Source organism: Dama dama, chromosome 12 (assembly GCF_033118175.1).
Source record: "Dama dama isolate Ldn47 chromosome 12, ASM3311817v1, whole genome shotgun sequence".
NCBI lineage: Eukaryota > Metazoa > Chordata > Mammalia > Artiodactyla > Cervidae > Dama > Dama dama.
Window position 1 is genome coordinate 12,443,638 of NC_083692.1, and position 27,341 is coordinate 12,470,978.

Sequence of the window (27,341 nt, forward strand, 5' to 3'; positions counted from 1 at the left end):
GCAACATGTCTCTTTCCTTTGTATTCTTCGTTTTAAAAGGTCAGTCTATTTATAAAAAATCATTGTAAATGCCCTCCCCGGTGGTCCAGGGGTTAAGAATCTGTCTTGCAATGCAGGGGACATGGTTTGACCCCTGGTCAGGGAACTAAGATTCCACATGCTACAGAGCAACTAATCCACGCCACAACTAGAGAGTCCATGTAATGAAAGATCCGCGTAACACAACAAAGACCCTGTGTGTTGCAACTAAGACTTGATGCAGCCAAATAAATAAATATATTTTTAAAAAATGGTTACAAATGGATATATGCAATTTTTTTCTTAGAAAACACCCTAAACTGCAAATGCTTTCATAATTATTAATAATAGACATAACATACCTAGTACTTTGTGCTAGGTACTATTGCAAGTGCTTTATATATATTAGTTCATTTAATCCTCACACCTCCATAGGTTAATTATTGTTATTATTATTATCACCATCCCTATTTTATAGATGAGAAAATAGGCTCAAAGTCCCCAGCCCAGGGTTATACAACTAATATGGTGAAGACAGATTTGGAACCTAGGCAATCCGGTTCTACCACCAGATACTGCCTTGGGTTAGTTAGATATCTTTCCAGAAAGTATTGATATTGATGGGCCTGATTTTAATAGCAACAGCACCATCCCAAACACCTTGTTTAACCATAATTGTCATTCTAGGGGATGATACTGGCAGACAAGTTTTCCTTTGCTATAAGCTGATATAAAAGGCACCCATCACTTGAAAGACAGCCCTATAGTTCCACATCACAAAGAGAAAGTTTATGTTATTCAGGAGATTGTAGGCTAAGTCTTTGAATTAAAAAAAAAAAAAAAAGACATTAGAGGACTTCCCTGGCAGTTTAGTGGTTAAGACTCCTTGTTTCCAACACAGGGGTTGCAGGTTCGATTCCTGGTCAGGGAACTAGGATTCCACATGGCATGCTGCATGCCGCCCCCCCCCCCCCACAAAAGTCATCAGTATCAGTATCTGAGCTGAAACCACTGAAACCAAGCCAGAGGTGACCATACGTTTCAGATTATGGTACTAGGCTTAGACTGAGATCACAAACTTTCTGCAGGTGGTAGGCATCAGACCCAATGTTTAATTTCTTGCTCTACCATTTACTATTGGGATGACTGCATTTATTTAGTTTTCTAATTTGTTTTAAATGTTGATCTTGTGTAACTCTGCTGCTTAAAATCCTTGAGTCTCCTAATTTCTTGGTAAGTAAAATCTAAACTCTTAAACATGACCTGCAAGGACAAGTAAAATCTTGTTCTTGCCTACTTTTTCAGTTTCACAGGGCACTTCTTTCCAGTTCACTCACATCTCTGGCCTCACTGGCCTTTCACAAGTTCCTTACACTTCTAACAGACTCTTCCCTTTATTTGACACATTATTTTCGCTCCTTTCACCTGGCTACTTATCCTCCAGGTCTCAGCTTAGATGATCCTGCTTTAGAAAAGAAACTCCCTTCCCTGAATTAGTTTCCCATCCTTTCACTTTATGACCCTTATTCTAACTTGCCATTGAACATTTATTTATGTAATTATGTTTTAACATTTGTCTCTCCTACTCTTGTTGGCTCTTTGTAGTAGCTATGACAAGCTCTGTTTGGTTCCCTAATTTTTATCTAGTATTTAGTATAGTGCCTGGCAGTAATAGCCATTTGATAAACATTCATTAAGTAATGAATGAGGCTCCATGCCTTCATGTACAAAAAGAGACTTTCTAAGATTGCTGGGAAGATTAAATGATGTTTATTCACAAATACTCACATATTCCCTGTCTAGTATAGTTCTAACATATTAGTAGATCCCAAATAAATACTAGTACTTATTTTTGCCTTTTCCCTTTGATAGTCATGACTCCTCTCTGGGTTCTGCTTAGCTTCTCATAAATCATGACTGAGGATGATGAACAATGGCTGGTGGAGATGCTTGGTTTGGGGAATGGGAGAATTCCAGGAAGATGGAGCAGTGTAAATGTAAGCAGAGAGATAGAACATCAAATGCCAAGTTTGAAGAAAGAAGTTCTCTTAATAGACTAAAACTCAGAGCTATGTAAGAGAACTATGGTAGAAATGTCTGGATAAAATAGATTTGAATCAGATTTGATGAGTCTTATTAAGGAGTTTGGATGGGATGTTGAGTCAGGGGTACAGATTTTGGTGTTATTTGCAAGCTTGCTTGGGAGGGAAGAAAATTCTAGTGGGATACTTCAGTAGTAGCAAGAAGGAATGCAGAATATCAGGCCAGTTAGGCTTGTGTATAGAATTGTCTATCATTTCTTCTTTCTTTGCTATTTTTTTCTTCTTCCTCTTGAGTGCCGATACTTCTGGACTCTGACTTAGTATTATTTCCTCTTTATTCTATTCTTTCTCCCTGAGTGTCTCATTCTGTTTACCTGTTATAGGACTGGACTATCTCTTTCATACTTACGAGTGTTAAATCTATATTTCAGTTCAGAGCATTAGCTCCAGATTCCATGTAGCCAACACTCCCTGGATTTCCCTAAGATATGTCAATCCTGATGTTTCTAAAATCCAATCCACTGTCTCCCCCCAAACCTTTTCCTATATTTCCTGTCTGTAAGATATAGCATAGGCATCATCCATTCAGAAAGCCAAATCACCATCCATTCTTTCTTGCTCTCTTTCCCTCCCTTGTGGAATCAGCATCAAATCCTGTAGATTTTCTCTCTTTAATCTTGACCGTTCTCTACTTTCTTCACTCTTCTTCATCCTCAGTGACACTGCGTTAGTTCATGCTTGATGAGTCCTGACCTAGCCAACAATATGCATGTCCCAATAAGTCTCCTCATCTCTGAGTATTTTCTTTCACCGCTTTAATCAATTTTTCTAAGATGCAAATATGTATTACTTCCTAGCTTAAAACTCCTGTTTCTCTTTGTCCCTGGAATGAAGCCTAAGAAGTTTAACATCTTTATTTTGACCTATGAGATGTACCTCTTCCCAGGTGAAGTTATTACAAACCCTCTTCAAGCAAATCTGCTCTTTTTTCCTATGTATATCACTCTGTTTTCAGTCCAGACCGAGTGCCTAGCACAATGCCAAATATGTAGCAGGTTTTAATTAATATTTTCCAAAACAAAATGTCTTGAAGGATGAAAACAGACTGGGACATGGCTTTCATGTGGCAAGTAGGAGGAAAAAAACAGAGTCAGGATAAGAGTGAAAATGGGTGATGAAGATAAAGAAAGAACAGTCATTGAAATTAGAGGAGATAAGAATAGACCTTGGCATTAGAGAAGGACAAGAGTAATAAAATCAGCTTGCCTTTGACTTCTAAAGAAGAAGGAGCAGGTCAAAACTGTCAAACATAGCAGGAGGGTCAAAGCAGAAGAATGAGAAAAGATGTTTTAATTGGGCTATTAGGAAATCATTGGTGACTTGGGAGATGAGTTTTAAGGAATCAGTGCATGGGAGGTAGAAGCCACATGGTAAATACTGAGGGATGTGTGACAAGGAGGTTGAGGCAAGAAGTGCCCTTGAGAATTTTAATCATAAAACAAAAAATGTTATCATGGAGTTCACATTATAAGTAGATGTCCCCCTTTTCCCCCAAAGAATGCATATTACAAATATCCTTCCAATTAATTTGGGAAAGTTTAAAAATGTGATGTAGTTAGATTTTACACATTCCTTTCTCTACACCAACTGCTTCTAAATCTTGGAGAGATTGGTAGGATAAACATTGTGCGTGTAAGGAACTAGGTTTGGTTGGAGAGAAAGAAATAAAAATACCTTTTTGTATGTTACTTATCTATTTTTTCAGTTTTTTAAGGCATTTGTGCAGATTTTAAAAGTAATGCGTATTCATTATCATTGTAATATTGTCATATGAAAGGAAATGAAAATTACATGTAATTCCTCTGCCCTGAGAAAACTATTAACATATTCATATTATGTGTGTGACTGTATAAATATACTTATTCCTTAACTTAATTTTAGCATCCTGGCTCAAAGTTTCAATTATTAGATAGCAGTGAGGTGGGTTTATTCATTGTTTGGAAATGATTGGAGATGCATATAACTAATTTTTTTCCCCCAGTGGAAGCTCCCACTACATCTTTACACTTAACACTTGTGCTGTTTGAGTGTAGTCTGATAACACTGAGGAATTTATGACAAAGTGTTGTGAGTTGCAGGCTAAGGGGCAGAGTTTCTAGGCTTAGTGACCCAAAGAGAGACGGTCAATCAATAGTATATTGTAAAAATTCTACAGAATAAATAATTCAGGCTTTCCTCTTCTTCCAAAATAAACTCGCCATCTCAGTGGTTCTTGATGGACTTTTCATTCCCTGACTGCTACCCTCCATGATGTCATAGTTCCTTTGTGACCAGGCCAATGGTCTCCCAGAGATTATAACCAGGGGTGTCCTAAGACTCCCCAAGGAGAAGCAGTTACAATTTTCTGAGCTGTCAGAGGACAAGGGACTATGGAGACGAAAGCTCTTGCCATTTCTTACCATATTTCTAGCTGGCAGCTATGGGACCTAGGATTGGATTCTCTATTGAGGCTTTGGGAGAAACTCAAGTTCTTACCTGAAAGAGTTCCACCAGGTTTGCAGAAGAAAGCAAGCAATGCTGTTACCTTGTTTTGGTCCTTTATGGACTCTGTGGTCCCAAGGCACCACTTTTCAGTGTTATGTGAAGCCTGCCCTGTCACCTACAGAGGAGATGAAACTAGCCTGGCTTCTAATGCCAGCCGCACTCTAATATTGCCGTCTACCCTGCCTTTTACAGTATTCTTTACATGTCATGCCAGAAAATAAAATAATAATTCTGTGAACCTTTTTACCCCCAATAAGTGCTCACACAATGAATTTAATTAAAATCCCCTTTATCTATTATGCTGAAAACAAGGAATTAACAATATCCATTAAAATGACTATTACATTCACATCAACTGGATTTCAATACCTGACTAAAATGATATGAAGGAAGCCATAATCATGTGAGGCCCAATATGGTGTATAAATTTAAACCTTTCGAAACCCTAAATTATTTTAATCTGCAAATGTAATTATCATAAATGTCAGTCAAACTTTCTCATGGCCTCTCTCTGTTGAACAAAAAGAAACAAATGAAACTGTGAAGCTTTTAAGTTTTACAAACTCACAATTAACTCCTCTATGACCAGTGGACTGTCAGGTTGAGAAGAAAGAAGAAATTTTTAAGTAGTTTAAGGACCTGAAATATAGTTTGCAGAAGAGATAATCAAGAGATTATGGTCAATGATTTACAATATTCCTTTGAATTCAAGTTGGTTGGATGATAATGCCGATAACTTTTTGACAGTAGCTATAGAGTCAGCTTTTTGCTATAAATTTGTAACATGACTAAGAATCCCTATATAATATTCAACTTTATATAGTAGGTAAGATTGTTGCTCTCCTCAGCACCTTTAACAAGTAGTGTTCCAGAGCCACATTTAAGGTTGAGATATGAAGTAAATAAAGGTAGTGATCATCTCTCTTATGACATCAAAGGGCATATTTATCAAAACCCAATGCTATTGCTCCAGGAAAGGGAAGAAAACATATTATTTCTTGAGAAGAGAGAACCTAGTTTTAATTAAAGCACTGTATTAAAAAATGATGACCACAGAAGAGATATACACTTATTTTAGTTCATTCTTTACCACCATTTCCAATTATGCATTGTATCTAAGCTATGCATTCTCACTCACTACAGGGATAGAGGTTTTTTTTCTGTGGGATATTGCCTTCTGGAGGACAAAATGCCAATTCTTTGCATGTTCCAGCTCCCTTCTGACATCAATCATTGTACAGTAAAAATTCCAAACTTCAGTTGAAAAGAAGACAAAGAACTTTGTAAACACCCCTCTAATCACACACAGATTGCAAAATTGTCTGAAAGTTATCTGTTAACCTGTTAGATATTTAAAATAGATCCCACATACCAGGAAAGTAGCCTTGTTAAGACCTTCCTCACATCATTCCCACTTTAAATCACATCAACCCAGGGCTCAATCTATATTCTTTTTTCCTTTGTGATTTTGCTTTTAACCCTATTTGGTACTTGTCCCTTCTCCATTGTTGGGAAGGTCTGAAAGCCTGTCATATTGAGCCTGCTGCTTCTCCATTATTTGCTTTGAATAAACTCTATTATGTTGCCCTAATAACCACAGCTGTGTAAGTGTCGATCGGTCTCTTTTATCATGGCATAATTTCTATATATGAAAGTGATTTGCCCTCCCTGTCTGCTGATGACTTCCATTGTTTGTATTGACTGACACATGGCTCAACTCTCAACCCTTAGTTCTTGTCGGCTCTTTCTTTCCCTCTCTCCCACTGGAGCAATCTTAGCCTTTATCCTAAAACATTACTCTAAAATTAATGAAACTAGAGTGGCCGTAGATCTTCAGCGACCAAAAAGGCAGCAGAAAGACTGAATTGCCAAATCTTGAAAAAAAAAAAAAAAAAACTCAGCTCGATGCCTCGTTTCTGAGGCATGATTATCATCTTGACTAATGGATTGCTATGCTGACAGCATTATTACCCTCAAGAGTGCCGAGGATTTTAATGGAAACTTGAGACTGGATGCTGTCTTTGGATGCTGTTACAGGGACAGCCAGAAGTCCTAGCGATGCTGCTCTAGACTGCAATTGTTTCAAACTAAAGGTCTTTCGGGGGCTTCCCAGGTGAAGCCGTGGTAAAGAACCCACCTGCCAATGCAGGAGGCACAAGAGAGTTTGGGATGATCCCCTGGAGGAGGAAATGGTAACTCACTGCAGTATTCTTGCCTAGATAATTCCTTGGACAGAGGAGACTGGTGGGCCACAGTCCATGTGGTTGCAAAGAGCTGGACACGACTGAGTGGCTGAGCACACACATACACACAAAGGTTTTTGGATCTGGCCAGATTCTGACCTTGGACATGCCTGTGAATGTTGACTATGCCTTGCATGTCCCTGTTGATGGTTTTACCACGAGGCCATATTTTTCCAGATAAGACTTTGAATGAGGTCCAGAAGCACAGGAAGCAGGATCAGGAAGAATTTCTATTGCATCTCTTCAAATTGGTTGACTACATGTCGCAAATGAGTAAACTGAGGTTCAGAGAGATTAAATACATTATTAAAGGTTACTCAACCAATGAAGTGGTAGAGTCAAGATTCAAACTCCAACCCTCTCCTCATTTTATGATGCCTCTGAAGTGGAGTTTGGAGTAGCCCAGCCTCTGTGGTGGACAGTGACCCAGAGTTTTGTTATGACAGAGCGGGTGGAAGTAATTCTTCATGGCGCCCTAACATTCAGACTCAGAGCAACGCGGAGCAATGAAGTGAATGCTGACAAACATTGTAAGCTCACTTGGAGCAATTAGTCAGCAGTTGTGAGGTGAATCATAAAGCACCCATTGAATGTAAAAACAGTATCTGCAGCTTCAGATCAGGCCAAATCACTGGTTTTATGTATTGGATTGACCAAAAATTTCATTCAGCTTTTTTCAAAGGTTTTATGTATTGGATTGGCCAAAAACTTCATTCAGCTTTTTTTCTGCAACATGTTACAAACTTTTGGATCTGCCCAATATTTTGTGTTATTAGCTTTAGCTGTTTGGTGTGTGCATGTTTATGCATAGGCATATGTGTGTGTTGTTAGTGTTGTGACTAGTCATGAGATTAGTCTGATCCTTATTTACTTTGTAATAAACATAAAACATACCTTCCCTGGTGGCTCAGATGGTAAACTGTCTGCCTATAATGCGGGAGACCCAGGTTCAATACCTGGGTTGGGAAGATCCCCTGGAGAAGGAAATGGCAACCCACTCCAGTATTCTTGCCTGGAGAATCCCATGGAGAGAGGAGCCTGGTAGGCTACAGTCCATGGGGTTGCAAACAGTTGGACATGACTGAGCGACTTCATGTTCACTTTTTTTCATTTTCAATAGTAATCACCAAATCCTATTGGCTCCGCCTTCAAAACTAATCTGAAATCTGACTACTTCCCACCACCTCCACTATTACTATCTAAGCTTAAAGCCACCATCATCTTTTGCCCAGATCACTCTAAGAACTCCCCAACAGTTGTCTGTGTCCTCCTACATTCTGTTTTTTACCTCCCAGTCATGGTCAGAGTGCTCCCTCTAAAACTCTTGTCGATGCCCTTGGGGGGCCCCCTTCACAGTTGTATTATATGCGTCCCTGCAAAGTCCTTAAGAGCCTACAAACCTTGGCATGGTCAGAATTCTGCTCATCTTTGGATCGATTTCTTACACTCTGCCTTTGCTCTGCCCTAGCCACACCGCCTCCCTGCTGTTCTCTTTCGTCAAACGCGCTTAGGTATCAGAATCTTGGCCCTTCCTGTTCCCGGGACTGAAGCACTCTGCCTTCCAAGGTGCGTTCTCATTCACTCACTCATCTTACTCACATCCGAAAAGGTTTCCTTAAGCCCTGTTCCTGCTCCCCACCCGCTGCCCACACATATTCACTTTCTTTTAAAAAAAAAGAAAATTTTGTTTTGTGGTCTTTTTTAAATGAATATGTTTATTTTTAATTGGAGAATAATTGCTTTACAGTATTGTGTTTCTGCATGTATCAACACGAATCAGCCATAGGTACACATCTGTCCCCCTCCCTCTAGAAACTCCCTCCCACCTCCCACCTCCCACCACATTCCGCACCTCTAGGTTGACACAGAACACTGGGTTTGAGCTCCCTGCATCATACAGCAAATTCCCACTGGCTATCTATGTTGATCATATAATATATATGTTTCAGTGTTACTCTCTTAATCAGTACCTCCCTCTCCTTCCTCTACTGTGTCCACGAGTCTGTTCTCCATGTCTGCGTCTCCATTGCAGCCCTACAGATATTCATTGCTGCCATCTTTCTAGATTTCATATACATGTGTTAGTATATGACATTTGTTTTTGTCTTTCTGACTTACTCTGTATAATAGGTTTTAGGTTCATCCATCTCATTAGAACTGATTCAAATGTGTTCCTTTTATGGCTGAGTAATATTCTAGAAACGATATTACTTTGTACAATATTCCATTGTTTATGAAATATTACTTTGTTATGGATAAAGAACACATCTTTATCCATTCATCCATTGATGGACATTTGCTTCCAGGTCCTAGCTATTGTAAATAGTGCTGCAATGAACACTGGGGTACATGTGTCTTTTTCAATTATGATTTCCTCAGGGTATATGGCCAGTAGTGGGGTTGTTGGGTCATGTGGTAGTTGTATTCCTAGTTTTTAAAGGAATCCCCATACTGTTTTCCATAGTGGCTGTACCAATTTACTTTCCCACCAACAGTGCAAGAAGATTCCCTTTTCTCCACACCCTCTCCAGCATTTATTGTTTGTAGATTTTTTAATGATGGCTACCTGCCTCCCGAGAAATCCGTATGCAGATCAAGAAGTCCTAGTTAGAACTGGACATGGAACAACAGGCTTGTTCCAAATAGGGAAAGGAGTACATCAAGGCTGTATATTGTCACCCTGCTTATTTAATTTATATGCAGAGTACATCATGCGAAATGCCAGCCTGGGTGAAGTACAAGCTGGAATCAAGATTGCTGGGAGAAATATCAATACGCTCAGATATGCAGATGACACCACCCTTATGGCAGAAAGTAAAGGGGAACTAAAGAGCCAACTGATGAAAGTGAAAGAGGAGAGTAAAAAAGTTGGCTTAAAACTCATCATTCAGAAAACTAAGATCATGGCATCCAGTCCCATCACTTCACGGCAAATAGATGGGGAAACAATGGAAACAATGAGAGACTTTATTTTTGGGGGCTCCAAAATCACTGCAGATAGTGGCTGCAGCCATGAAATTAAAAGACGTTTGCTCCTTGGAAGAGAAGTTATGACCAACCTAGACAGCATATTAAAAAGCAGAGACATTACTTTACCAACAAAGGTCTGTCTAGTCAAAGCTGTGGTGTTTCCATTAGTCATGTATGGATGTGAGAGTTGGACTATAAAGAAAGCTGAGTGCCAAAGAATTGATGCTTTTGAACTGTGGTGTTGGAGATGACTCTTGAGAGTCCCTTGGACTGCAAGGAGATCCAACCAGTCCATCCTAAAGGAAATCAGTCCTGAATATTCATTGGAAAGACCGATGCTGAAACTCCAATACTTTGGCCACCTGATGTGAAGAACTGACTCATTTGAAAAGACCCTGATGCTGGGAAAGATTGAAGGCAGGAGGAGAAGGGGACGACAGAGGATGAGATGGTTGGATGGCATCACCAACTCAATGGACATGAGTTTGAGTAAACTCTGGGAGTTGGTGATAGACAGGGAGGCCTGGCGTGCTGTGACTCATGGGGTGGCAAAGAGTCGGACGCAACTGAGCGACTGAACTGAACTGAACTGTTTCTGACTGGTGTGAGGTGAGGCCCCATTGTAATTTTGATTTGCATTCTCTAATACTGAGTGCTGTTGAGCATCTTTTCATGTGATTATTAGCCATCAGTATGTCTTCTTTGGAGAAATGTCTGTTTAGGTCTTCTGTTCACTTTTTGATGGGGTTGTTTGTTTTTCTGGTATTGAGCTTCATGAGCTGCTTGTGTATTTTGGTGATTAGCACTTTGTCAGTTGCTTCCTTTGCTGTTATTCTCTCCCATTCTGAAGGCTGTCTTTTCACCGTGTTGCAGTGTGGGGATCTTGATCCTGTCATGTGGGATCTTTCCTTGTGCACACACTCTGAGTCTCTCGGCTCAGTAGTTGGGACACGTGGACTCTCTATTTGTGGGGTGTGGGCTCTGGAGCATCGGGGCTGTGGTGTTGCTCCACAGCATGTGGGATCTTAGTTCCCTGACCAGGGATGTAACCTGCATTCCCTGCATCGCCGGGTGGACTCTTGGCCACTGGACTACCAGGGAAGTTTCCACATTGACTTTCTAGCCTTGGCTCTGAATGACTTTTCTTCATAACACATGACACTAACTGACATCATATTGTAGATTAACTTTTTTTGTTTTTTTGCTTTGGTTTGCTTTATTTTATGCCTCTCCCACTAGAATATAAGCTCCAGAAAAGTGGGACAATTTGGGGCTTGTTCATCACTCTGTCTTCAGTGCCTAAAGTGCCAGACATAAAAGTTTTACAATAAATATCTTCAATGGATTCATGAATGAAAGTAATTAGTTAGCAACTTCTAAAGAAGAGATGTACATTTGCTTTGTATCTCTGACAAAGAGTGAAAAATTAGTTTATCAGACCTCCATTATGCACTTATTAACAAACATTTATTAAACTTAGACTAGGTGCTGGGAGTACAAATAAGGTACAATTAATGCAGTCTAGATTTGAAGAGGCATATAGATAAGTGTTAAGATAGAAAGAAGCAAATGTTACTGTGAAAATTAAGAAGGTTCAAATCTGGTCAAAGCAGAGGAGAAATTAAAGTGAGAGAAAGACAATTAGAATTTCCAGAGGTTTCTGAAGGAGATGACAGCTCAACTGAGGGCTAAAGGATCCTTAGGATTTATCTCAAAGAGAATGTGGGAAAGGCTGATCTAAGGAGCAGGAACAGCTACACATGGAAGTGCAGAGACAGAGACTAAGAGAGTGAGAAGGAGAGTCAGACAGACAGACAGACAGAACGGCTGACTTTAAAGACCTTCCATGGGTCTCATTCATGCCCCATTTATTCTCGAATGAAAACGGAGAGAGAGGCAGGAGATTGTGCCTTAAGACAGACAGGTACCAGGTTTCTTGGTGAAATGAACAAAGAAACTCTTTTTTTCCCAAGAAACTTTAGAGAACCTTATATTGACTGAAACTTGGAAATTTTTAGAACTGCTTTATAGTTCTACTACATGGAGTTTGAAGGTGAAAACTTGGCCAACATAGACTCTTCTAGTTCTAATGTAGGGTGACACTTTTCAGAGCACTTTATTTACTCTAGATATATAATATGTTTTGAGATTTCATATTTAAAAATGTCTTTTACTATTTATCTGAAATTACATATTTGTAGCCAAGTTCTCAATGGCTCCAGAATTTCAGCTGAGTCCCAGAAATTTTGGTTACAAACACTAAGGCCAACCTCTCCTGATATAAAAAATAGCATGGGATCTGCAAAACCAAAGTTCTCTGTGTTGTTGTTCAGTTGCTAAGTTGTGTCCAACTCTTTGCAACCCCATGGACTGTGGCATACCCGGCTTTCCTTTCCTTCACCATCTCCTGGAGTTTGCTCAAATTTATGTCCATTGAGTCAGTGATGCCATCCAGCCATCTCATCCTCTGTTGCCCTCCTTGTCCTGTGTGTACTTTATTGATATAAAAGTCTTATGGCTAAAGCCTCCTATTGCAGGCAGCATTATACTCCATGAATCAACCTTGGAGCACGAAGACTAAGTGGGCCTTATGGGGATTTGAATTTGAGATTTCAGAGCTTCTAAGTATTTTAGTTGATGCCCAGACAACCACCTGATTCCTTCAGGGCTTCTTTGTTCTACCAGTGGAGGAACTCAACATAAATAATCTATGGACAAATTCTGGCTTTTCCAGTGAGTTTGTTAGAATCTTTTGGAACTTACAGACTTCCAGAGTTGAACTCAGGCCTCATGAACTGGCCTAAAACACTAGTGTTGACCCCTCCACGAAGATCATATTATGTGGCAACATCTCAGACATTTTTTATTATATCCAGTTGGAGAAACAAAAGACAAAACCAAACTCGCTGAAAAAATTCACTGGATTGAGTACAGTTTCTCCTTTTTTTTTTTTTTTTTTTTAAACTTTGAGGACAAAGCTCTCATAGGCTTTCCAGCTGCTTATTCCCTCAGAGTTCACTGTGACCAAATTCACAAAGCTGTTTTCTGGCATTACTGATAATTACGCAAGCAGATGTACCACTGAATGCTTTGATCTTAATGGTTGTGAATTAAATCGGCTTGAGCTCTGTCAATACTTTTAAGGGGAAGTCTACAAGAAATTGTAAAGGTCTGCAGCAGTAAACTTTGCTTTTTAATACAGTTGAGTTTGAAAGTGACCTGGAGTACAGTAGTTGTCCAAGAAGGCTTTCTGTGTTGTCCAGAAGTTCATTCATGATGTCATTATCCTTGATATCAATTTTTAGAAGATAGCAGTAATAAATTACAGCAATTTTTAATTTAAAAATTTTGGCAATAAGTGATATGTGGTATTTAAGAAACAGATAGCCTTGAGGAAGCACAGAAGCTAATCCAAAGATTCAGTTATTATTTCTTTGTATTAATAAGTATTTCCCTTCATCATCAGCATCACCAAAAAATGTCTTCATATCTGGATCTGTTTTAAGTCCTATACTTCCAGCTGTGTGTGGAAATATCAGATTTACAGCATGGGGAGAAAACTCATTATTTCCTCTCCTTTTCTAGGGCAACTACTGTTTCTCAACTCTGTGGTTTCTAAGCAAAGGAATAATAAAGTTGTCAGGGTACTACAGATATAAATGAGGTAGCATCTTTGACCGTACAATTCCTTTTATTTCCAAAATTCATTAAGTCACTTTGGTGTGCTAATTATTTTATACAGTGGCTCTTGAATCTGTCTTTATTTCCTCTTTATTCCCATGATCTTGATTCATGTTCTTACTACATTATTTGGAATTTGTGGAGGACAAAGACACTCTCAGAGTCTTAGACTCTTCCTAAACAGTTTAATTTCTTTCTTTCTCTCTCTCAATCCCCTGTATATCACTAAAATTATAGGCTTCCTTAAATCCTATTTTGTTATGACAACCTTTACAAAAAATTCAAGCTTTGTGCCTGACTTTATTTGTCCCCCAGTGATCCTTTATAGCTGTGCCTGTTATTCCCCATTACTCTGTGGCACATATCATTCATTCCATTTTGACTTTCTCCTGCACTTTGTACCACATCATGGTCATTCTACTAGGACACATAGAAAGAGTCCTGGACTGGGAGTCAGGAAGTGTAGGTCTTGGTTCTACTTCTGTGAATTATCTATGTGGACTTGGGCTTGCCATGCACCCTCCTTGGATTTCAAGTCAAATATAACCCCCCAAAAGTTGCTATATTGGTATCAATAACATGCAAAGTAAAGACAAAGGAAAAAAAAATTACTTGTGATTTTGAGAAGCACTGAAAATGATGAAAGGCTAAGTTTATCAAAATTAAAACATTCTCAAGCCTGTGGCTCCCCTGGTAAAGAAACTGCCTGCAATGCAGGAGACCTGGGTTCAATCCCTGGGTTGGGAATATCCCCTGGAGAAGGGAAAGGCTACCCACTCCAGTATCTTGGCCTAGAGAATTCCACTGACTGTATAGTCCATGGGGTCACAAAGAGTCGGACACGACTGAGCGACTTTCACTTTCACAACTTCAAGTTGTATATATATATCATTACCTCAAAAATTTAAATCAAAGATTAATAAAAGTGCAGGAAAATACTACAAAACACCATCAATGCTGGTGATATTTCTTTTAGTCTTTGATAGCACAAGTTAACTCAGATACTTTTATATCTACTTGTGTAGAAAATTTAAACCGGAAAATCAGAATGCCTGTTCTAATTTACCTATATGGAGCGTTGTACCCATCAGCTGGATTAAAAGTATTCGTTTCAAGCATGTATGAAACATATGAGAACTGACCCTGTGCTGTAACATAAAATTAGTCACAACGAATTTCAAAGGATTGACAGCATAAATGCCATGTCATCTGATCACATACAAAGTCACTTCAGTTGTGTCCAACTCTGTGACCCTATGGATCATAGCCCACCAGGTTCCTCTGTCCATGAGATTCTCCAGGCAAGTAATACTGGAGTGGGTTGCCATGCCCTTCTCCAGGGGGTTTTCCTGAACTAGGGATTGATCCCGTGTTTCTTAGTCTTCTGCATTGGCAGGTGGGATCTTTACCACTAGCACCACCTGGGAAGCCCGAAAACGAGGAAAGATGGTAAAAATCAACAAAACCAGAAGTTCATTTTTTGAAAAATACTAATGAATTAGATGAAATTCTGACAGTTAATTAAGAAAAAATGGGTGGAAATTACAAATAAACAATATTAGAAATGAAAAAGGGACAGATGTTATGCAAATTAAGAGCTATTATAAATAACCTATGGCAGAATATTTGAAATCCTAGGTGAAGTAAATAAACTATAGGAAAATGCAACTTCTGAAACTGACCCCAGGAATTCAGTGTACAACTAATTATATAATCATTTTAAAAGTTTCATTAGCATTTAAAATTTTTCTCACAAAGGAAAGATCATGAGCAGATGGTGCTATATAAGTTACACTAAATTTTTAATGAAAAGATAATTCTAAACTTTATAAACTCTTGAAGACACAAAGATCATTCTCCAGCTAATCTAAAGAGACTAATATTACCTTGATACTGAGTACCAGGCGAAAGTATTAAAAGGTACTAGGGCAATCTCATTATTAAACACAGACATAAAATAATAGCAAATGAAATCAAGTGATGTATAAAAGATATAATCATGACTAAAATAGGTTTACCTTAATGATAGTCTAATATCAGTTAAATAAATGATCACATTAACAGAGTAGAGAAAGTCAAATATCACATCACTCAATAGGTTTAAAACAGCATTTGGTAAAACTTAATATCCATTTTAAATAAGAACTCTTGACAAACTGGCAATAAAAGATACTTTCCTTATTCTAATGCAAGGAGCTACAAAATCCTATAGGAAGCATCATTTTAATTGTGAAATATTTGAAAGCATTCCCTTTCATACCAAGATAAAGTCAAAAATTATTTGCACAGAAAATTCTGAAGGTTCTATAGAAATTTTATTACAGTTAACATGAATTTAGCATCATTGCTGGGTATAAAAGCCATATACTAAAGTTTATTGTTAGATATAATAACTATATAATAGTCTGTGAGAATTAAAATGAATAATGTATATATAGCACTAATCATTTAAAATTCAAATGATAAAATTGCTATTAATATTTTAAAAGTTGTATCCCTATACAGTGGCGACAAGCAGGTAATATAATTTGAAAATACTGTCTTAGTCTGGGCTTCTTCAGAATCAGAGCCTAAAACAAGGGTTTTTGTGTGGTTAGGTAAACTCCAAGAGACAGTGAAAGACAGGGAAGCCTGGCATGCTGCAGTCCATGGGGCGGCAAAGAGACAGACGTGACTTAAGGACTGAACAAGGACAGCAAGGTAAGTTGAGAACCTGATTCCATGTGGCAGTTGTGACACATGTGGGGATAACTAAGAAAGGAATGAAAGCCCAAGGTATAAGTCTGTGTTACTGATCTGGTCACGAGAGTTCTGAGGAGCTTGTGAAATCCATCTCAGAAATGTCCTCCCAGGGTAGGACAGGGAGAAGCATTTATCCGCATACTTCTGTCTACCAGTGTTCAAGGATGGACTAAACAAGGACTAACTCTCTTGCACTTTCTGATGCCTACAGAGGAACATGATGAGTTAAGCATGTTATTAGTAGGGCTGTGCATTAAAAAAAATGTACATCAGTGGGTTAATACATTCTGATGTATCCCGAGGGCTTTCCTGGTGGCTCAGTGGTGAAAAATCTGCCTGGAGATTCCTTAGATGTGGGTTCAATCCCTGGGTCGGGAAGATCCCCTGGAGAAGGAAACGGCAACCCACTCCAGTATTCTTGCCTGGGAAATCCCATGAACAGAGGAGCCTGGAGGGCTATAGTCCACCGGTCCCAAAAGAGTGAGACATGACTTAGCGACTAAATAATGTATCCATACAAACAGAGTGCTATTCAGTAGTGAAAACACATGATCCATCCCTGTGTATATGCAGAAGCATTAGCATCAGTGTGGATAAACAGCAAAACTTCATGTTAGGGAAAAAAAACATGTGAAGGCAAAAAAAAAAAAAGAAAAAAGAGTACTATACACAGCATGATTAATTCTTATAAAGTTAAATACTAAAAATATGTTATTTAAGAAAAACCTCCGTAAGTGATAAAACTACAAGAAAAACAAAGATATGATATCTATGAATTCAAGATATTTCTATTCCACTAGGACTTTTAAACTAATGTCATTTTTTTCCCTTACTCTTTAGTGCTAAATACATGAGATTTTATATTATCATTGTTTGAATTGTTGAGATTTATTTAATGTGCCATTTTATGAAATGTTTCAACATGATAATAAAAAAAGTTTCAGTGACCGAGTGTTCTCATAAATAATTTTGGACATGTCTATTTTATAAACTGTTTCTTTACATGAAGCTGAAGTATTCAGCACTTATTCTTTATTTGGTCTATAAAGTTTCAATCAAAAATCAAATCCTTCTTATACATGACAGCTTTTTAAGGACTCCAAGACGGTTGTCTCTCTTTAGGTTTCTTCTTGTCCAAAAGTCAACCATCCTTAAATCATGTTTCCAGCACTTCACCATTTTGGCTACCTTCCCCTAGACACGCAGCCAGAACTGAGTACAACATTCCAATTTGTTCTGGCCAGTGAACTGTCTGATGGGACTATTAACTTGTTTGGGACACTACATTTATTGACATAGCCTAAAACTGACCTAGGTTTTTGAAGCCCTGTACACCTCATTTATTTAAATTGGACTCCTCATCATTTCACACCTGTAAGTCTTTTTCATACAAAGTATATGCAATAAGATTTTCTCATCCTATACTTGTGAGGTTAATTAAAAACAACAACAACAACAAACTATGTTTAGGACTTGACATTTACCTCTGTTGTTAACCTGGAACTTGATTACTTTGTTCTAGCTTGTTGAGATCTTTTCAGTCCTCATTCTGACATCTATGTGCTTTTCTTTCTCGTGTATCGTCAGATTTGATAAGCAGTCACTTGATTAAACAAATACTATTTAAAGCTACCATGTATGAGGCAATGTGCTAGGTAATGTAGAAACACCCCAGTAGTTAATAAAAACATTAAAATGGAGATATCCAAAAGTAAAGACTTCTCTCTAAATAGTCAGTCTACTCAGGATCAAAACCTTTTGATGTATGATAAAAATTGGCATGTAGATTTACAATCCATATTTCCCTATCACTTTCCCTTAAATTTTTCTGTTCTCAGAGTGAACTCTCATGTCTTTGGTGATAAGACCTAAATCTATATCTTCAGCCTTGATTGAATTTTCACCTGTGATTGACTTGTCTGTTTTGCTACTTCAACTTCCTCAAAGCAAAGCTATATGCAGGATTTTCTTTAAGCGCAAATCTGTGCCTTTCCGTTGGTTATTATCCATATTTATTCATGGCTTTTACATCCTTTTGGCGCTCATTCCTGACCAACTTGAAGTCATCATTTTTTAATTTTAAAAATCATGTTGATTTTTTCCCTAGTATAGATGAATGTAGGATTTCATTATTTTTAAAAAGAGGAAATTAACAGTGCAATGGTCCAAATAAAAATTAAATAATCTATAACTTCAGCATCCAGAAATGAGCATGGTTATATTGGTGCTTATTCACCTAGTCATTGTTCTGTGCATTAGAGAAACATTATTCACTTACCTGAATAAGTAAAAGTTTAGTACATAGCTAGGAGAATAATCACAGAAGGAACTATGTAACTGTCACTCACATTAAGAAGCAGGTTATTGCAAACAACTAGATGACCCTCAAATGCTTTCTCTATGAATATCTTCTCCCCCTCTCCAAACATTTCTATTCTGACTTAGAGTATAATATAGTTTGTTTTGCATGTTTTTTAAACATTTATTTAAGTGAAATATGTAGTCTTTTGTGTCTGGCAAGTTATTTTGTTCCATGTTACATTTGTGAGATATATTCACATTGTATGTGGGATGGTGGTTTATTCATTTTCATTATTGTGCAGTGGTCCATTGAATGAATATGCCACAATTATTTGTTCACTCTAGTGTTGATTAGCATTTGAACTCTTTCCAGAATGAGATAAGCATGAATAGGGCTTCTATGAACATTTTTGTGTATGTGTACATGTATTTTCTTTGAAAAAGGCCTTAAGATGGAATTGGTTAATAGGACATACTTACAACCAACTTTTAGAACCCACCAGAACTCTCTGGGAATTCTCGGTGTCTCACATTCTCGTCAACACTTACTTTTCCTGGTCTTATTTTCCCCACTCCAACTGGTACATGTTGACATCTTCTTGGGGTTTGAATGTTAAGTGTCAGAATGTTAAGCTTCTTTTCATTCAGATGTCTTCTTTTGTGTACCACATCCCTATAAATATCTTTTCCCAACCAGTTATTTACCTTTTTCTCTCTTAAAGTCTCCTTTAATAAATAGAAGTTCTAAATTCAAATGTCTTTCCCTTTGACATTAGTGCCTCATGTGTTCTAGTTAAGAAATTTTTGCTTACCTCAAAGTATAGAAGACTTTCTCCCATAGTTTCTTCTGGAGGCTTCATTGTTTTATCTTTCACCTTTGGATCTACAATATACTTACTGATTTTTCTATATAAAATGAAGCATATTTCCTTTTACAATATCTAGACCCAGAATAATTGATTGGAAAATGACCATTATTATTATTATTTCTCCACTTCTTTGCATTGCTACCTTTGTCATGAACAAGCTTTATGTATATTTATGTAAGTGCACATGTGTTGATGGACTGTCTATTATGTTCTGTTAGTCTAGGCATCTACTCTGTTGGCAATACCAAGCTCTCTCTTCTTTTTTTTTCCAAGCTCTCTTAATTACTGGATTTTAGAATACATCTCGGCATTTGTTAAAATACTTTAATTCTGTTCCTCAAGATTTTCTCCGCAAACTTTTGCCATTTACATTTTTACTTTATTTTAGAATTAGTTTGCCAATGTCTATGCAAAAACTCACAACAAAATAACAACAGCAGCAACAAAACCCCACTTCCTGAATTTGACTGTGGAGAGATTTAAATGGAAAGATCAATTTAAGGAGAACAGATATTTTATTATATCTTCATTATATATTAACTTACTTTATTCCTCTGATTATTTAAATCAGGGGGCGATGAACTACACCCCATGGTCTAAATACAGTTCTCAGCCTGTTTTTACGAATAAAGTTTTACTGGCACACAGCCACACCTGCCTATTCACATATTATCTATTTCTGAATTGGCATTACAGGGCAGAGTTGGCTAACTGTGACAGAGACTATCTAGCCTGTAAAGGTTAAAATATTTCTTATAGGATCCTTTACAGAAATATTTGCTGCCTCCTCATTTGGATACTGCTTACTTTTTTTCCATAATATTTTCTGTTTTTTCTATGTGAAAATGCTTTGCATATTTCCTTAGATTGATTCCTAGAAATGTAGTGTATTTGGACGCTGTTTTAGATGATATCATTTAAAATTTCATTTTCTATTCATTGATGTTTAGAAAAATACCACTAATTTTTATATATTGACTTTGTACCCAGTCTGTAGACTCTTTTTGATATTTTGTGTACACAGTCCTATGAGTTGTTTTCTTCTTTGCTAGTTCTCATATATCTTTATTAAATTGGTGACAGTGGGAATCCTTGTTTTGTTACTGATAAGAGAGGGAAAGCTTTCAACATGTCACTATTATGTAGGGGATTTGCTGTAATTTTTTCAAATAACTTTTTATCAGATTAAAGAAGTTTTCTTCTATTCCTTGTTTACAATGAGCTTTTATTATGAATTGTTGAATTTTATTAAAAATTTTTTCTGCATTTATTTTCTCCTATCATATATGAGGTATCCATATGATTTTATTCTTTTTTCAATTAATGTTGGAAGTTATATTGATAAATTTTGAAATGATAAACCTCACTTTGCTGAAATAAACCCAGTTGGTTGTGATATATTATTTTGGTGTTTCTTTCAAATAACGTATATATATATATATATATATATATATATATATATATATATGTTGCAATTACAATTCTTTCTTTCCTTAAAAGATTTGATATCAAGGTTATGGTACCTCAAAAAATGAGTTGCAAAGTGTTTTTTTATTATTTTCTTGAATAATTTATTCAAGATTGGCATTATTTCTTCCTTAAATATTTATATAATTTATTTATAACATCATCTATATATGGAATATTCTAAATGGAAAGATTTAAATGAGCTAAAATATTTTATAGCTATAAGAATTTCTACTTTTCTTTAAGATAAATAAGGTGGTGACAGAACATTGCTTCTTCTGCAACAACTAGAAAAATCTGAATGAATTAAAATTATATATATATATTATATATGTATCAATTATATATAAAAGCCATCAGATAATTGTGTGTAGAGGTCTAGAGGAATCAGTTTCCAGAGACTGAAGAGACCTTCTAGATGGGAAAATTTGGCAAGCACCTTTCTCTCTGGGGGCTTTTATCAAGTCTGATCATGGGCTGAGGTTTCAGTACAGACTGGCAGACCCTGCTGTGGGAAAGAGAAATCAGAAGCTTTCCATAGATGGATGGCATAGAAACTTGGAATTTGGATGAGTCCTAATGCAGAACTGTCTTTTCTCTGCCATATTTCTCCACGGGACCATCTCTAGGGTTATATAGCAGGGAGACTGGGACTGAAATACTCAATAAACACTATTTCTGTGTCTCAATACTTAGAAGCCAAATTCTGCAAGATGGAGAGGTTCATTAGGAACACAGAAGAGCTCACACCTTTGTTTAAAGTGGCAGCGCAACTCTCACTCAGCTCAGTTCCCAATTATTTCAAAATGATCTGCTTCTCCTCCTGTCTGCTTGATGAGGGAAAAGGTGTGTACTATGTACATATATATAGTGGTCTGCACCTGCTAAGTGCACACTCTCAATCCATTGCTCCTCCAGCCTCACCCACTCTTGGCAACCACATGTCTGTTCTCTACGTGCATCTGCTTCTGTTTCCTAGATAAGTCTGTTTGGTCAGATTTTAGATTTCACATAACAGTGACATCATATGGCATTTGTCTTTCTTTGAGTTTTCTTAAGATACTTTTAAAAGTAGAAATAATTATTCATTTTTGACCTAGATATCTTTGGATCCATTACTCAATAGACCACAATATTTGATTCAATTGAGAACTTCTTTGCAACATGTTAGAGTTGCTTTCTTAACATACCCTCACCAGGATTAATTTATGTCTTAAAAAAATATTTGTAATTTTATAGGTGAAAAATAATATCATGAAGTGATTTAATTTATATTTCTTTTAAATATATGTTTATGCATTTGTTTTGGTCACATTTTTCTTACATTGTCTATTCATGTCTCTTGCCTGTTCTTCTACTGGATTAATAGAAATCTTCTCAGTTAATTTGGATAACTCTTATAGGGAAGTTGTATTTAGCCTCTATTTACAATAAATTTATTGGGCTTTTTTCTCAATCAATTATTTGTCTTAATTTGGTTCATAGTAGTTTGTAAACAAAGGTATATTTAAATCTATTTATTTTCCTTTGTTAATTCTTCCATTATTTGCTTTAATTATTCACCTCCAAAAGAGATATTTACCTATCTTTCCTTATAGTTGTTTTCATGATTTCATACATTTTTAGATAGGAATGTCTTTCATACATGTGAATTTGATTACACACATATCTTTAAGATGAAAACTCCTCAGAGGGCAAGGTCCAAATTGCCATCATATTTTTATCTCTTAACATAGAGTACTTGGAGTGACATGGACGTAAGACCTGCAGTTGAAAAAATGTGTGCAGAATAAAGTTGTCTTTGTGTACTTATTTCTTCAACTACTTTGTGTCTGTATCTCTACTTTTCCCTATTCTTGAGATCCTGTGTGTTTGATGAACGTGTGGTTGAATCCTCCTGGTGTCTTCCTTTTATAATTAATATAGTCATTATAACATTACAAATTTACTTGATGTAAGCTATATAACTGACTTTCTTGCCAGTCGTTTTGTGGTATAAGCGGTTGCGAAGTAAGTAGGGAAAAACAAAATAGAGATGAGAATGTGTGAAGAATGCCTTTACAGTTCTCCCCAAGGCAGATTTATGGTATGTTAATGAAGCTAAACCTCAGGCCCCTTACTTGCAATGTGTTTATATAGTCTTAGAGTTTTGTAAAATTTACACAAGGGAGGTATTTTAACCACATCTGGTTAAAACAACTGTCTCTTTACATCCCAACTTTTATTCTTTTATACTATTTGTATTTGGTGGTTTGGATAGTAGCAGATGCTTTTAGTAGTAATGCATTTAGTTCAGTTTAATAGAACATGTTGTTTAGCTGCTCAGTTGTGTCCAACTCTTTGAGACCCATGGAATGCAGCCTGCCAGACTCCATGGTCCATGGAATTTTCCAGACAAGAATGCTGGAGTGGATTGTTATTTCTTTCTCCAGGGGATCTTCTGACCCAGGGATCAAACTCGCATCTCCTGCCTTAACAGGCAGATTCTTTAATGCTGGGCCACTAGGGAAGCCCTTTAATGGTATGTGTTTATATTATTTGCAGTCACTTGTGTATCACTAAATTATTTACTGGCTGACCTGATGTGGGCTTGCACGTCGGAATGCTTTCCTCCGTGACCAATCAGTTGATGCTATGCCAATAAGGTACAGGACCAGAGGACTAGGAGAAGTGGTTTTGAAGGAAAAATAGGATTAGAAATATATAAATCATAAACTCATCACTGGAAGTCCTAGCCTTACAACTCTCATATAATAGAAAAATTGACGTTCCTTTTACATTGACTTTAATGACTTATAAAGCTAAAAAAATCTGATCAATAGTAAGAAGTTTCTTTCCTCTTTGCAAATTTACAGAAAAGACAATTTATTCTCTATAGAAAATTGTATGACAGTATTGTTATATTATGAAGAGATGATAAAAAATGCAGTCACAAAATATGAGAAATGTATCAGGTAGTTAATTAGTGAAGAACACTGCATTTTCCAATGCTTGTGGTATTTCTCAGCCTCTTAAAATTTGTAATTTGTTTTGATGTCTTTTCAACATTCCGAATAGCTCCTAACATTTGTACCCAAGTTTTTATTTGTAACTATGCATTTTTTTCCTTAGAGAAGGCCTTCCCAAATTACAGAAACTTTGAACCTCATAAAACTTGTATTTTCCCTTATGCCACATTATTGACTAAGAAAAATTGGTAGATAATTGTCCCCATTAGTGAGCCAAAGTCCTTGGATCTGCAAAGTCAATAAACTTCAAATCACTCAAATCACATGAGACTTCTATTTCCAGTAACCGTAGCGCTCCTTTCTCTTTGGGGGCAGAATAGGAGGATGGGGAGGAAGACCGAAATTTTGGCAGGTGAAACAGCTTACCTGATCCTGACAGTGACAAAGATTGCCAGCCTTTCAGGCTGGGATGGTCTCATCAATCACCCCATGCTCGAACTATTAGCCCTGTCAGCTTCCTCTTAAGAGATGACAATTCAAGGGTAGGTTTCTTCACCCAGTGAAACTCCCTCAATCAAAAGAGCAAAACGCTTAATTGGAAGGAGGAGCAAGACTGCATATTTCTGGCAACAAGAACTGGCTGCATATTGTTTTCAGTCCACAGAGTTCCTTGTACTCATTTTTGTCTGACTGGGAAAGATCCTCCGCAGAAGCCCTTGACTTGCTGGTACAAGAGTTGGGGCAGCGCTTGTACCCTTTGCCTTTGAAGGGAGTGGTTGTGATGCTGGGAACAAGAAGGTTACAACAGCTTTGCCTGTACACTCTCACAAGTGATGCCTGATTAAAAATCATAACAATAACCACATGCCCATATTTGTTTGTACATGCTTTATCTTTGTAGGATGGGCAGAAAGGTATTGCTGGCTGAGGGTATTAGAAATGAAAGCCAGCTCTTCAGCTTCGCCCTCACTTGGTAACAGGAGGAAGGTTGCAATGGACTATCTTTAGGGGTTGTGAGGATTATTCAGTCCTGAAAGCAGAGTTGAAATTTTTTGACCCTAATGCAAATAGGTTAGATGTCTAGAGAGCATCACGTAACTTCTGGTATTATTATTTTTTTAATTACATGAGTTGAAGAGCAATCACAGTGCAAGTAGCTTATTTGAGTTCCAGCTGCTCAGGTGGTGTCATTTCTACAAATATTTACAAAGATCTGTTGTTGAAGGTTTTAAGTTTTTTGGGCTTACATATTTATTCTATTATTTTGAAAGTAAAAGGATGAAAATCTGCCTCATAAGTTTCTATTTCTCCTAAAGATCATGCTCTCTTATTGCTACTGGGCATCTTTCGACTCACATCAATTAGTTTTGTTTTTTTCTGCTGTAGAAAGAACAGAGCTCCCATTTGGGGGTGAAACAGGGAGAGAGCATCTCAGCTGGCCTTTTACTAAATCCTTTTCTCCTTAGCCCCACTTGTAAATCACCTAGAGAATTAAAAGAATATGTCTGTTGGCCACTTAACTTAATGAAACTGTTAATATCTAATGCAAGAACATTGCCTCCATGTGCTCTAGATACATATATGAATAGAACTGCTCTGGGTTCACACCTGCCCTGAATGTCAGGGTAATCCATGTCAGTCAAGGACGGGCTTTAAAATCCTCATTCTCAGAAAACTAAACTAAGAAGCACTGATGAGAGATGGCACAGGAGCAAGCTATTTTGGGGGGGGGGGGGGCTAGAGATCAGCCACAAAATTGTCTGGTTAAAAATAAACTCTCCATTTTTCTTTTAAAGAAGTCTATCCCTTGTGTCAAAGGGAGTCCTGCTTGGCTTGTCTTATAATTATTATGATTTTCTTTAAAGCAACATGGGTGTAGAAGAGGCAGCAATCCCACTCTGTTTCTTAAGTTACCCCATTTTAGGAAGTGGTTATGTTAGTTATCATTTATGGTTGTTCTAAATCTGTATTTTTCAACTGGGATTGATTCTGTTGCCCGGGGAACATTTGGCAGTATGCGAGACATTTTTGACTGGGAGGTCAGATGAGACAGTGAAACCAAGCATCTGGTAGGTGGGTGGATAGCTTCATCTCTGTTGGCCATCCTATTAGGGAGTAATCTAGTTGTGGTTTCAGAGTAATCAGTCAGGTTGGTGTAAGACCTTTCTGAGCTTAGGACAAATAAGTGTATCTGTAATTTTTATAATTTTCATAAATTGACTAGAAGTCATTATGTCCCCTGTATTGCTATTATGCAAAAATCTTGTCTACCACTGCTAAGTAAATATTTGCTGTTTCAACTTGTTATCCTACCTGATGGATTAAATTCTCACTTTAGAAATCACAGATGTAAATCCATGGCTGATTTATATCAATGTATGACAAAACCCACTGGGAAAAAAAAAAAAAAGAAATCACAGATGCTATTATCTAACAATTTTTGATAGCCTATTTGGATAACTAGAAGCAATTTTGTGGAATTGATAGAAATGCCTATAGAATATGTAATCACTGTTAATGTTACAGAAATTTTGAGTAAATTAATAAAAGTATTTTAATTTAAAGATACATTATTAAAAAAATAAAGATCCATTATTAAATTTGAATCACACAACTATACTCAACCCATTCCATAGATCTCTCCATTATGCTTAGATATTGAACAAAATCTAGTTTATTTCAAATATGGAACCATTTCTGAGTTTTGCAACTATAGTGAGATTTCAGAGGAAAACTAGAAAGATAATCATAACACTAGAAATTGGTCCTGTAATAAAGAGACTAAATAAATGAGACGTATTCATTCTATAAAATTTAAAAGTGATATGAAGCCATTTAATGAGTGTGGAGGACTACCATAAAGGACAAAAATAAATTAACACCTATTACTGTAGCAGGCAGAGCAAGAAGAAGTGGATAATTTATAAATTAGAAGGGAATATTTCTAAGAGTGAGATAGTCAAATGTTGTGTGTTACTGGAGGAAAACATTTTAAATCTAGAGTTTCTAAAAATAGGAACATTTAACTTACGTTCAACAGTTCAGCTATTTTAATTGCAGCCTGTATTAGTTTCCTATAGCTGCTATATTGGATAATCACAAATCAGTTGGCTTTAGCCAATAGAAATATTTCCCTTACCATTCTGGAGGCCAGGAATCTGAACTCAGAATCACTGGGTCAAAATTAAGCTGTGGATAGGGTCATGCCTCCTCTTGAGGCTTTAGGGAAGAATCCTTTCATTTTCTCTTCCAGTCGACATCCCTTGGTTTGTGACCACATCATTCTAATCTTCAAGGCTGTCATCTTCAAGTTGTGTTTTGCTGTGTCTTGTCATACCTTTTCGTGTGTGTGTGTGTGTGTGTGTGTGTGTGTGTGTGTGAAATCTCCCTCTGCTTCCCTTTTATGAGGATGCATGACATGGCATTTAGAGCCCACCCAGATAATCCACAATGTAGTCACATCCGCAAAGACCTTTTTTCCAAATATGGTAACATGTATGGATTCTAGGGATTAGG